General features: G+C 41.0%; 1 long non-coding RNA gene across 2 annotated transcripts; it reads right to left on the reverse strand.

Annotated features, from left to right (window-relative positions):
• Nucleotides 1-232: 232 nt before the first annotated feature.
• LOC129763228 (uncharacterized) lies at nt 233-1,092 on the reverse strand. 2 transcript variants are annotated; one of them, XR_008740840.1, is made up of 4 exons: nt 891-1,087; nt 571-767; nt 470-504; nt 233-398 (listed from the first exon to the last, which is right to left on the reverse strand). It is a non-coding gene; the product is annotated as an uncharacterized LOC129763228 (long non-coding RNA). The 2 variants fall into 2 exon arrangements; XR_008740839.1 differs by having other exon boundaries at nt 470-767; nt 891-1,092.
• Nucleotides 1,093-5,857: the final 4,765 nt, after the last annotated feature.

Consider the following 5,857-nt stretch of genomic DNA (forward strand, 5'->3'; position numbering starts at 1 on the left):
CTTCACGAGAGTCACTGCTTTGACAATAGATTCGAGCATTTCTCTTGTTTTAAGTCCAGTCCATGATACAAGATCGTCATCGCTTCCAAAGGAGATCGCTGAGATACGCTTGACTTTAAGTTTATCCAAATCCGTAGTGTCTACCTGAACTGCTTTCTCTACTGTAGAAACACAGACTTCGGGATGATCTGCACATTCAGCATCGATGGTAAGATCTGAAAGATTTGGTGTATCATGTCTCTGGTCCATCGCTGCCCCAACTTTGGCACGGTTTGCAGCACGTTCAGCACGGCCCTCAATAAGTCTTTTCCTGGCTTCGCTGATGGGAGGTTGTGGCAAATTCAAGTCGGGAACTGCTGATGGCCTAAGAATTAAGCGATCAGTGGCACGGCTTGTTGCTATAAAAAGTAAAATGATAATTTAAAAAAATATAATATTATTGCTTCAAGGCGTGTATTACACTTCATACTTGGAGAGTAGAAGTTCGACACGGTGAAATGGAGGCTACTAATACGGGAGGTTTTTGTAGGTTCTATCTTTAGCCGTAGTCGTTGGATCCAGTCTAGATACCGCGATTTGTCCGTTTTCGGAGGGAAGGCATGAAAAGAAATTCCGGGGCGATATCTCTGCTTACATCCGGGGACGACACAAACAATACGGCTTTTGAATTTTGCAGATTGTTCGGAGTCAGCTTCAAGCAAATTTCGTCCGACTTGCATGTTCTCCGGGCAATTTGCGCAGCTTTTGACGTCCATATTTCACACGTTCTAAGGAAAATATTTTGAAAACTATTAGAGCACTGATTGAATAGAAGCCAGATCTTTGTATTTTAGGTATTTTATGAACACTAAGCGGATATTTTTATATTAAATTTCATTAATTCGGTTTACCTCTCTCGCAGGTAGATTGACAGAGGGTGTACTTCAACGGCTTTTTTTCACTACTAAATGACAATAAATTTTGGTTCGGAGCATCGAAACAGCTAAGAAAAACTATTTCTCAACAATTTCCACTAATTGTAAGATAAACACGGTACAAGTTTTCGAGAAATCAATATATTAATTACAGAGAAAATATGCAACGGTTTGTTTACATATTTTTCACTCACACGCGAAACTTTCATAGGTGGTGACACCGTACCTTCGATGACGCGAATATGATTATTTAGCTCGATAGAGGCTAAGGGAGGGTAGTCAGATTATATTTTCCATTTTTAACGCCGCTATCCCTTGAAATATGTATATTCATATAGACCGCATAGTTTTACTAGCAACACTGCTCCAGTGAGAAGCAAAAACTCTCGCGTTTTATCTCTTTTCCCATTCGCTGTTCTCCGCAAATGGTAACTAAATGATGACGTAATTTTTCTTGTATCATTTATTGCTTTGCACTTTTCTGTGTAGTGGGTTTCGCTATAGTAAAATGGGACGATATATGTGGTTCAAACTTGTATGCAGACTTCGAAAATGGTATGCGATGTTTGATACAGATCGGATGTGCAATCAACAGTCTTCGTTCCTCTCTTATGGGCACCTTACACGACCAACCGGATTGACAAGAAGTGTCTTCAATATCGTGACAGCTAGGCTTCCAACATCTGATCTAACCTCAATCAATATTTTTCCACCTTACACGGTCAATATCGCCCTCAACCCGAGACAACGAAAATATCCGCGATGGCTAATGGTGACATTTGTGTGCTCCCGTGGTCGAGTGGTTAGCGTCAAACCTAACATGCCGGGGGTTCGGGTTCGATTACCGTTCTGGTCGGGGAAATTTTTCTTCAAAGAAATTTCCTCTGACTTGCACTGTGGTCACGCGTATTCTAGAGCTTGCCACTCAGAATGCATTCAAGGCGTGTTATTTGGCATAGAAATCTCAACTAAGTACTAATGAAAATGACGCAAGTAATACTACGTTGAGACGGCGGAGTTCCTCTAGGAACGTTAGTGCCATATAAGAAGAAGAAGAATGGTGACATTTGAGTTTGGGATCCAAACTATTCTCTATCAGATTAGAAGGCTAAAAGGCAATTTTCAATTGGTAAAATTTGAATGAAAATATCTACTTGGTATTATTTAATTAGTTGAAGCGCGTAGTCCTAACCTTAACTTAACCTATTTCCCCTGTATTTTCAGATATTCTTACTAAAATGTATTATTATAATATAACGTCAATTTCAGACATAATTTTTGTATGGGATTTTCTCACCACTTGCAGAAAAAAAAGTGATTTGCATTCACATATAATACTAATTTGATTCGTAAAAGTTAATTTTCATTCATAATTTACACTTCAGAATTCGGTTTTTCTTCTCAAAAATACATCATAATATTCGTTTCACAAATACAGACTGTTCCTTTCAGATTCAGAGATGCCAGATTATTTTAGTTTGCGAAAATATGTTATTAAGTTATTTTATCTGCAAGCAAATGTTTTTATTCCATAAATGAGACTGTGACAGTAGAACCCCGATTATCCGCGAGCGGGTGATCCGCCCTGTAGATTATTCGTGACTGCGAGTTCCATAGTAAATCAATAGGCCTTTCCGGAATTTGTTAGTGAGTGGTAGGCCCATGCACTTTTGTTGTGGTCATGGCTTTTACATTATTTAGCCACTGGTGTACACGACCTTATATAGATGGATAGTTGATTGATTTCTGTATTGATAGAACATAGTTTTTATGTTGAAACATCTCTTTTCGTGTTTGCATTTTTTTGTCCTTTAATGGGTCATCCGCGATTTTCGTTAATCGCGGTGAGTTTGCCCGACTATTCCGCGGATAATCGGGATTCTTCTTCTTCTTCTTCAATGGCACTAACGTTCCTAGAGGAACTTCGCCGTCTCAACGTAGTATTACTTGCGTCATTTTTATTAGTACTTAGTTGAGATTTCTATGCCAAATAACACGCCTTGAATGCATTCTGAGTGGCAAGCTCTAGAATACGCGTGATCACAGTGCAAGTCGGAGGAAATTTCTTTGACGAAAAATTCCCCCGACCAGAACGGGAATCGAACCCGAACACCCGGCATGTTAGCTATGACGCTGACCACTCGGCCACGGGAGCACAATCGGAATTCTAAAGGGTGTGTCACATCAAATTGCATCACGGAAAAAACGCTGTAGAAATTTAATTTTTAGGAATTATATCTTCAGCTTTCGCTTTAAAATCATATAAGAGTGTATAGATCACGTTGGCCATGCTTCACTGTCAATTTTTCGTAAATTTGGAAAAATGTCGTCGAATGAAAAAGAGCGTCGTGAATTAATCCTGTGCACTCATTTCGAGAATTCGTAGTTGTCACATCGGGACATCGGTACTAAAACGATACTTCGAGAACCTAACCATCGACCGGAAGGTGAAGAACGGCAAAAATGGATGCTCCGTCAGTGAAAAAGATCACAAGCGCGTAGTTAAGCAGTTTAGACGTGATCCGAGAAGTTCGGTCCGGGATGTCGCAAATAAGCTGAATTTGTCAAGTTCATTCGTCCAGCGGACCAAGCAGCGGGAGGGCCTGCGTACATACAAGTTTCAGAAGGCTTCTAACCGCGACGAAAGGCAAAACATGGTGGGGAAGACGCGAGCCCGGAAGCTGTACACCGAAATGCTGACGAAGCCGCATTGCCTGGTAATGGACGACGAGGAGTGCCTACAGAGTGCCTACAGAAGCGCTTACTACCACTATTGAAGCAGCACGAGGGCCCGACCATCTTCTGGCCGGATCTCGCTTCGTGCCACTATTCAAAGGACGTGTTGGAGTGGTACGAAGCCAACGGGGTCACCTTCGTGCCAAAAGAAATGAACCCGCCCAACGCGCCGGAGCTTCGCCCAATAGAGAAATATAGGGCGATTATGAAGCAGGCCCTCCGGAAGAACCCAAAAGTTGTCAAATCGGAGGCGGACTTCAAGAGAAAATGGATTTCTGTTCAAAAAAAACTACAACCTGACGTTGTACAGAACCTTATGGACGGGGTAAAGAGGAAGGTACGAGCATACGGGCTTGGGCTCGAAGTATGAAAAATGGAAAATGCCAAAAGTTGTTTAATAGTTTTTATTTTACTGTCTAAAATTTTCAAAAGAATCGGTCTACTGGGCGAATTTCTACAGCGTTTTTTCCGTGATGCAATTTGATGTGACACACCCTTTACTGTAGCTTGAATTAACACATGATGTTTTTTCATCTGTGATTTTCCAAGATCTTCTCATTCTCCAAATTTTATAGCGGAGTGTGAAGAAACACACAACCCGCTCACTAGCGCAAAGAATGACAGAGTTCAACGTTAAAAAATTCCTAAAACGTTGTTAAGTTTCATCCACTCTCTCACCATCACATTGTCAGTTTACTTTGAAGTTTTGATTTGTATCGTGAAAAGTACCGTATTTTGCTATTCAAAGTATCGGTTTTCCAAACCAAAAGCTTCCATTTATGATTCCTACAATTTCAGTAGTTTATAAATTTTAATTTAATTTAATTTAAGACTAACAAAATTAAATGTGCGCTTGCATATCTGGCAACTCAGTCTGGAAGTCCGTGAGGTAAAACGTCAACATCATGTATCCATATGAAATGTCACGATATTGATGCTCGAAAATCAGAAAATCCGGATTTCTGCGTCGTCGCCCATGTTCAGCTGTCATTATGCTCTCAAATGTCATCATATTGTCAATAAAGTTGACCGTGTAAGGTCCGCTTTAGTTTAATCACTAAATATTACACAAGTGATTACTGACATTCATACAAGTATCTGAATGATCCTCTCATATTTGGTTGTATGTTCGTGAGAGTTTACTTGTATGACATATTGTGTATCATTCGATTTTGATCGAAATCCAAACACTGTGAAAGTGAGGAAGACATAGAAAACCCCGCCCCTGGATAGAGTCAGCCGGACACAGAACAGAGGTGAACGATCTTCTCCGGGGTGGAGCTCGCCAGACATATTTTTTTTCAAATATGACTCTCAGAGGATACAATGATCCATGACTATAATATACATTTAACCGTTTGCGGTCGGAATTGATTACCCTGAATGAGATCCTCTCATCTGTACACAGTAATAATATTTTGTTTATACCGAATACCGTTACCTACTATGGATAGAAATTGTATATACATTCGTGAAAAAGTTCACTAGACATTAAAATACTTTTAGAAAAAAATGTAAACTATTACATCGTTGAAGGAAGTATTCAGTATGATTCCTTGCTATGATGACTGAGAGCAGACAAACGACCGCAAAGGGTTATTAACCCTTTAATATCGCAGTACAAAGAATTCTTCAAAAGAACTGATTCAAGTTTGATGAAAATCAACAGAATAACACACACAACTAAGAACACATAATCGATCCTTCGCAACAATAACGGTCACTATCGAGATTCGCCGTTCATCCGCGCCCCCACATCCTGCCAGAGCCGACAGAGGACAAACAATTGCGAGTCGCACTTTCCGGAATGGGTCCCCACACAACCATCTGAAAATGACACGGCAAAAAACCGCCGGCTCGGCCCGCGCTGCGCTGCCTGTGCTTGACAAACAACAAGTGGCTCAAATTGTTTTAGCTCGTTCGTCTTCTTCGTTGACTTTTGTTGTTTTGCTGTGTTGCCTGTTCATTACGCCCATAGCGAACCAGGATGCTGGCATCGGAGAGAGAGAAGGAGAGAGGATACAGCATAGTGAGAGTGGGAGGAAAAACGGAAGAGGGTGTGAATGGTTGGAGCTTCGGCAGTGGGATGGGGTCATGACTTTCCACTTGTGCTTTGCGCGCTTCGGAGCAGTCCTTTGGTCCCTTATCGGACGCTGCTGTCGTGAAAAATATACACACGTCTCATGAGTTGAGCTGGCCATACGTAT

The sequence above is a fragment of the Toxorhynchites rutilus genome, chromosome 1, assembly GCF_029784135.1.
Source record: "Toxorhynchites rutilus septentrionalis strain SRP chromosome 1, ASM2978413v1, whole genome shotgun sequence".
NCBI classification, from domain to species: Eukaryota; Metazoa; Arthropoda; class Insecta; order Diptera; family Culicidae; genus Toxorhynchites; species Toxorhynchites rutilus.